Source organism: Phoenix dactylifera, chromosome 4 (assembly GCF_051530095.1).
Source record: "Phoenix dactylifera cultivar Ajwa chromosome 4, Ajwa_hap1_PhDact_Kaust_v1.1, whole genome shotgun sequence".
In the NCBI taxonomy this organism is placed as follows: Eukaryota; Viridiplantae; Streptophyta; class Magnoliopsida; order Arecales; family Arecaceae; genus Phoenix; species Phoenix dactylifera.
Window position 1 is genome coordinate 21,812,774 of NC_143193.1, and position 7,916 is coordinate 21,820,689.

Sequence of the window (7,916 nt, forward strand, 5' to 3'; positions counted from 1 at the left end):
TGGCTTATTATGGTTTCATATAATGGGTTTTATAAGAAAATTTTATAATCCCGTATCTTCCGCTGCGCCCTAGGGCACTGGGAAACCCAACACTAAGGTTGTAAAGGCCCCCATGTCCAACGCTAGTAGGCTTAGGTAAGGGTTTATTCACTCTATCCCCTGTATCCCATAATTGTGCAGTCTCTGCGAGAGAATCTAAATAGTCCCATGCCTCATCGGGTTGCTTTTCCAAAAATAGACCATTGCACATAGTCTCTATAAATTGTTTTAACTATGGAGACAACCCTTCGTAAAAGAAACTAATGGTTCTCCATGTTTCAAACCCATGATGAGGACAAGAGAGAAGCAAATCTTTAAATCTCTCCCAGCATTCATAAAATATTTCATGGTCTTTTTATTGAAAATTACTAATGTGCCTTTTCAAAAAGTTAGTCCTTTGTGCAGGAAAGAATTTTTTCAGGAATTCTCTTTGCATATCATGCCATGTTCCTAGCGATCTAGGTCTCAAGGAGTTCAGCCATGTTTTGGCTTTATCCTTTAAGGAAAAAGGAAACAAGGTCAATTTAAGGACGTCTTCCGATACATTTAGCACTCTAAATGTGATGCTAATTTCCTCAAAATCCTTAAGGTGAAGATAAGGGTTCTCGGATTTCATTCCATGATACTTGGGCAGCAATTGAATTACTCCTAGTTTGATTTCAAAGTGTCCTACATTTTCAGGAATAATCATGCATGAAGGTTGACTAGTCCTAGTGGGATGTAAGTATTGTCGAAGTGTCATAACTGGGGGTCTACCTTCATCACCATGGTGACTTCCTACATCATCAGGAAAATTTGCCATCTCACAAGGTGTGAGATGCTGCGAAGGAATTTCAAGGATAAGTCCTAAGGGATGATCTAAAGTTGTACGACTTAATCGACCGGTGTCGTCCCTATTCCAACCTAGCATACAAAATTTAATTAAATTTAAATTTTTTTATGTTTTATTTAAAAAATATATATATATATAAATATAAGTACCAACTAAAGATACCCTAAAACGACATCCTAAAACAAAAATCTATTCACAATCAAACATGCAACTAAACATTACACCTCAATTTCTAATGTTTTTCTTAAATTTCTAGACAGCTCCTAACTGGTTTGAAGAGGGCACCTAAGCCTCCAATCCGGTGTAATGAACTGAGTTGACCAGGTAAGCTCCTAGGTAAGTGGAGGGGTCACGATGCGTTCGCAAAGGTCCCACTTAAAATCCACTTGCCTCGAACAGATGAACTATCTCCCTTATAGGGACAAAGCTTGCCTAGACATCAACTAAGCCACAGAGCGAAATTGGTGCAACTTTCGGTGGTCTTCGTCCTATTGAGCTCGAATGTCCTTAGGGGCCAACGTCTAGTTGATTTTAGTTAAGCTTAGGATATTTATGCAATGGGGTGATTTTTGGGCTAAGGACGAGTGATGAAATGCCGACCTTATCTTTTTAAATGGGTTCAGCCCTTAGAATATTTTATACTAATGCCTTATATCAAGAGAGATTTTTTTTTTTAATGTTTTATGACATGACATTAAATTTCATTAAATAAGTGATCAAGCAAATTATTTATTTCTTTTTAAATTTTATGAGTTGAAGTTTGAAATTTGAATTCTGAAATTTGAAATTTGAAATTTTAGGTTTTTCCTCTTTTTTTTTTAATTTTTGAATAATCACCCTCGATCTTTTCTTAAAGTTTTTTTTCTTAAATTTTCAATTAGCAACAAGGGTTAATGAGATATGATAACAATAAAATTCTGATTCTAAAACAATTAAATGCAGAAAATTTAAAACAGAAAGAAGCAAGGTTTCGTATTAATCTAATGGTCTTAAAGGTCTCAGAATGTCAATCAGACCGTTTAGATGAAAGAAACACAGGTCCTGCACCTGACGACCAAATTTGACTTCAATCAGACGATTAATTACTTTGATATCAGAGTTTGATGCAGACTGTGCAGGGAATAAAAAAAACAACAGTAAAGAATTTTTTTTTTTTATTTTCGAAAGAAAAAGACTAACTACTAAAGTACTAATTAAATCTAAAATTATACTAATAAATCAGCCATTCCCCGGCAACGGCGCCAAAAACTTGACGCACTCGCAAAATTGCTTTCGCGAAACTAATCTCCCAAGTATAGGAGAATCGCATAAGTAGTAAATTCTCGGAAGTCCGAGGTCGAATCCTTAGGAAACGAAATATATATGAGATTATTTAATATAATTTTAGATTAATTAATTCAATAAATTTGTGGATTAAAATTATATTTTGATTTTTAAAAATTAAAAGCAGAGAATAATAGATCAATAAACAAAGTTCAATCAAATAGAAATGGTTAGGGATCTGGAATCTCCCTTGATAATATTGCATTCAAGAATAAATCCTGCGATTCTTGTAAAAATAGAATAGATAAAAACATGGAATATATTTTATGGACATATGAACTCTATTTCTAAGCATTCATCGTGCCTATTACATCAACGACAAATCAAATACTAAAGCAGTCCATGTGCCAATAAACATAAACCATTAAAAATCTATCTACAAAATAGTTATGCAAGAACCCATAACATATTAAAAATATAAATCAATAAGAGCAAAGGTTCAGAATTTACTTCAAAGAAAGCAATACATCAAAGGTTCCTCCATCACCCTTCACGTAAGAAATCAGCCCTCCATTAACATAAAAGAAAACTCCCCTCTTTTCTTTTCTTTTTTCTATTCTTTTTGGAAACAGAGCATGCTCTGTTTCCCTTTTTTTTCTTTCTTTGAATAACAAGAGCTCCTCTGTTTTTTTTCCGAATGGGACTCTCCTCCTCTTTTCTCACCCAGCCGAGAGGTATATATCAAGCTGGCGTCGATCCCCTTCTCACACGCGGTGGAGATGAGCGGACCCGATGGATCTGGGGCGTGGATCACGGGATCACGGTTGCTGGGAAGCTTCACAGATCCTGGGATTCGCTGCTGTTCTATCGCAGAAGCAGGGGATGCGGGATGCTCCAACGTGTGAGATCTGGACGTGGGAGAATCACTCGCGGGAGAAGCGGAATCTGGGAGGCTCGTGGATGCTGGGTGGACTGGATCGGAAGGAATGAGCGTGGATCCGGAAGAATCGGATGAGCAGCAGATCCTTGGACGCGCGATGGGATTCTGATTGCTGTGAATCCAGAAGAGGTTGACGGATGTTGATCACGGATGCTGGAATCACGGATCGAAAGCTGGATCTTTGCTGGGATGAGGTGCGGATGAGGCGTGCGCTCGTGAGGAACTCGGACGTGGATGCTGCGATGAAGTCGGATGGAGCTGGGACACGCTGTGAACGTGGAAGCTTGGGAGATTTGATCGCAGAAGGCTGAGATGTAGATGAGATGCTAATCCGGAAGCAGTGGACGCTCGCAAACGGAATGCGGAGATGGAGCCGGCTCGCGGACGGTTGGTCGTAGGAGGATCGGACTGCTGGCGCTTGGATGGAGTTGCTCGCGAACGGCTATCTGGCAGACATCCGGATGCGCGAATCTGCGGAAGGCTGAAGATCGTGGGATGCTGGAATCGCGGGATGCCGGGTGGATGCTTCGCGATTCTTCCACGCGGGCGGATGGGCTGCACACGGCTCAGATGCTTGGGCTCACACAGAAGATTGAAGCTGCGATGAAGTGGACAGCTGAACTTGACCTCCTTCTAGTGTGCAACTGGGGTTGACACATGTGGTTGGCTGGTCACCTGCAGTGATGCATATTTTTGAACCCATTGTGCATTTTAGCTTTGATTTCCGATCACCTGCATCCCACAAAAGTATAATATTAATGCAGCACATTTATCATTTTTTTGTTAGCAATAATACTAATTTAAGTGATGTGTAGATCGCACTTTTGTGCTCTCATCAATAAACATTATTCAAGGAAAGTAAAAATCTAAGTAAAGACAAATACTCCAATCTTAAGGAAAAGCAAAACAAGCATAATATATTCGGCACATTTGTGAGACTTGTGTGAGCATTCTTTTGGAAGAGATAAAATTCATAATTAATTAAACTTAAACAGAAAAAATTTGAAGTGAACATTTTAACCTTTCTATATTGCTCATCATAGGGATGGTGCCAATGAGGAGGCTAGTGGTAGTACCCGGCACTATTTGACCCAACTATTCGGTGTAGGATATATTAGGGACGGCACAAGAGGGAGGCTAGTGGTAGTACCTCGTGCCCTTCCAACTCCACCGGATAGGGAGCAAATAGAGTATAGAGCATAAGAAAGTAAAAACGAAAAACAATATCAAAATGTTCGTTAATTGGTTAATAAAAGAAAATAAAAAAAAATGAGGAAATGAATGACAAAGTAAATGAAAGTATATAAGAAGAATCAAGTCAAGTTTTAATCACTTGGAAACACACCTTAAGGATGAAATCAGTGGAAGATTATATTTAAATAGGAGGAGTTTATTTGAAAAGAATTGATTTTGATCCTTGACATGCTTATTCTTAATATTTTAATGCATGACTTAACACATAATATATTTTGCATGTGGCATGATGTTTTGAATTATGAGTTCTCAATATTTTGTAATGCTCCATGCTTGGATAATTTGATTGAATGTTTGAAATACTACATAAAATTATTTTATGGTATTATTGAAAAGAAATTTTAGATTTGTCGTTCACAATTATCTTTGAAATCGGAAAGTTGAATAAATTTGTAAAAAGGAGAAGAGAAGGATATCTCTATTTAGGCAAAATGGATTGATTTTGTTTTATCTTTCAACTTACCTAACTTTGGTACATAATGTTCTAATTCGTACCAAAACTCAACATTAAATACAAATATTCTGAATATGCTCTTATATGTTTGAAATATGTATTTTCAATCGTAATGATTTAAGATGAGCTACAATGTGAAAGATACATATCTCAAATTATAACTTTGAAAGCCTCCTTGAAAATTTTTATGAAATTCAGAATTCGATTTTATATAAAAGCTTAAACTTAATTTAAAAATGCTTATATCATTACATTTTTGTAACCTTAGTTATATGTTTCAATGATCGCAACATTCAGAAGAATAACTCAATATGGTTCCTAAATAAAAATCTTAACTTAAGAAAAACAGAATTAATTTTGATGCCTTGGTTATTTGCTCCGATACGCATCTGAAACATATCATTTTCTATCTTTAAAGTGTACTAAAATTGGTCTAAATGATGTATTTTTCAATGATCTTGATTGCGAACAAATATTTCTTAATATATGATTTTATTTTGATATTAACAAGATTTATTATATTTCATGTATACATTGCTGTGAATCTATGAGTAAGAAATTAAATCCTATAAACATTCACTTGAATGATCTTTTATATCCCTTTCTGCATGATTGTTGCTCCCATCACTAAAAGAAAAAGCTATTTTTAAAAGAAAGTGAATGCTCCTAAAGCTAGAAATATTTTAACTCACTCGAATGACTCTTAAAAGAAAGAAAATGTAATTGCTTTTGAAAGAAATTGAGCTTCAAATGAATTATTTTTTGATTAATATTTCAGTACATTTTCTCAAAGATTAAGAGAAAGCATAACTTGTTCTTGAAAGATGAAAAAGAGTGATTGCTATAAATTTTGAAAAACTCTAGATCACTTTACATTCCTAATATCATAAAATTTCAGTTTTATTCACGCTTATCATTAACATCTGAAATTCAACAAAAAGAAAAGAATGATTCAAGAAGAATGCATCTTTTGAGCGGGAGCTTCAGACATATCAATCCTTGTTCATCTTATTCAAAAGTCACCATCATATGATGCATACCTTGAACATTTTATGAATTGATTTTGATGAACCTCCTTGTATTGCCATTACTTGTCTTCACTATATAAAGCCTATACCTTGAGTTGAGTTTTATAAAGGTTGTCTTATCTCAAACTTTGAGCTTTATGAAAATATGCTCTCATTAGTATAAGCTGTGCTGAAACTTATAGAACAAATATTTTTCGAGATTGACAATTTGAATATTTTATTGAAAATTATCTTCAAATTCTAAACTCTTAAATGGAATGTTCAGTTAAGGGGGAGAAAGAAAATTTTTAGGAGGAGAGATCATATGGAACTTAATCACATAAATCCATAACTAAGACGAGAGAAAGAATACTAAATGAGAAGTGCTCCTAATACTCTCCAATATGTATTATAAATATCTGAAATTTAAATCTGAAAATCTCTGTTATACACCTTGGGGCTTGCTATTTGGTTAATATATCTTATGCATCAATCATGAACCAAATTGCAATTCAAACAGTTGATTTTAAGAGCCTCTAGTTTAATGAAAAAGAGGAAGAATAATGTGTTGAATTTTCTTGAGTATCTCTTGTGAACACAAATTTAAAAGTAGCTGCTACATATGATAGATTTATAGATTTTAAAATCAGAAAATCAGCTGTCTTGAAAATTATTTGAAAACGAATTCCATCTATCTCTATTAGAAAATCTATTTTGAAATTCACTAAAGAGATCTTATTGGCTTGCTCTTTAGAGCTTCAATTTTGTGCCAATTCATTTTTATATGTATCAAAATGTGTTTCTCTTTAACGGAGTAAAAGAAAGTCTTTAAAAGGGGGTTAGATTTCCATTCGTGCCTTCTTTGAATAACAATCTTGATACTCCTTGAATTAACTTGAAAAAGGTTCCACCTACACTTGATTTGAAAACTATCTTTGGAATCACATTTGATGTGCTCTCCTTATAATTTGCTCTGAAATCATCTTAATTGGCTTTGATCTATGCTGATTAATCTCATTCTAACATTATTGCCTTGAGTTATATCATTCATATTCTTGCAATAATTTGACATGCATTAACTGAAAATCAGAGTACAATAAAGAAAAAAATATTTGAGTATCATTATCTTTGTGCTTAATATTTCATTATCTTGCAATCTTTTTGATGTTGTCAAAAAGGGGAAGAAATATCTGAGTATATGCTCAGAATGCTTTATATGTTGATTATGTTAAGTTGATTAAATCTAAAGCATTATCATGAAGTATATTTTAAAGATATATGTTTTCTACTTCATGCAACTTAGTCATGCATTAGTTCTAGAACACAATATTTTTTATATTGCATATACTCCAAGTTTTGTCATCATCAAAAAGGGGGAGATTGGTGATCCAAAAATTGATTTAAAGATTAATTTTGATGATCACAAAATCTTGAAGTATAATTACTAATATTTGTATTGCAAGAAAAAAGATATTTATTTTGCAAGGAACATAACAAGTTGGAAGAATAGAAGAAGACCTCAAAAACTCTCAAAAAGTTGAAAGAAAGCTATGCTTATTGGCCCAAGTTTCATTTTCAAAGGATTCAAGTTGGAGGAGCAAATTCAAAGAAAGATTCAAAAGAATAGTCCTCGAGTCGACTTCTGGAAGTTCAGAGTCGACTCTGGCACTCTGGAGTTTCAAGAAACAGTGCTCGAGTCGACTCCGAGACTTTGCGAGTCGACTCCGACTGAGAACAGACAAAAAGACAGAGAGTTGATTTTCAGCGCTACAGTGCTCGAGTCGACTCCAACTTTAGCGCTACAGTGCTCGAGTCGACTCCCAGCTATAGTACCGGCAAACTCCTATTCACGAGTTGACTCCTGTTTCAGTCGAGTCGACTTCTGCTTCAGCCGAGTCGACTCCTGCTTCAGCCGAGTCGACTCGAGCACGCTAGGAGGCATAACGGCTAGTTTTTTCTCAACTCCAATGGCTCTATTTTTATCTCTAACGGCTAGATCTTTGTTCCCACGCCATCCAAAGCTATAAAATCAAGGGGAGAGCTAGGAAAAAAGTTAAGGAAGTGGGAGAGAATACATAGGAAAGAGATTTTAAAGAGATTTCAAGAGAAACCTCCCAAAAGCACAAA

The 7,916-nt window shown here is 35.1% G+C and overlaps 1 pseudogene; it reads left to right on the top strand.

Moving 5' to 3' along the window:
• Positions 1 to 320: 320 nt before the first annotated feature.
• LOC149753726 (small nucleolar RNA R71) lies at positions 321 to 418 on the top strand (annotated as a pseudogene).
• Positions 419 to 7,916: the final 7,498 nt, after the last annotated feature.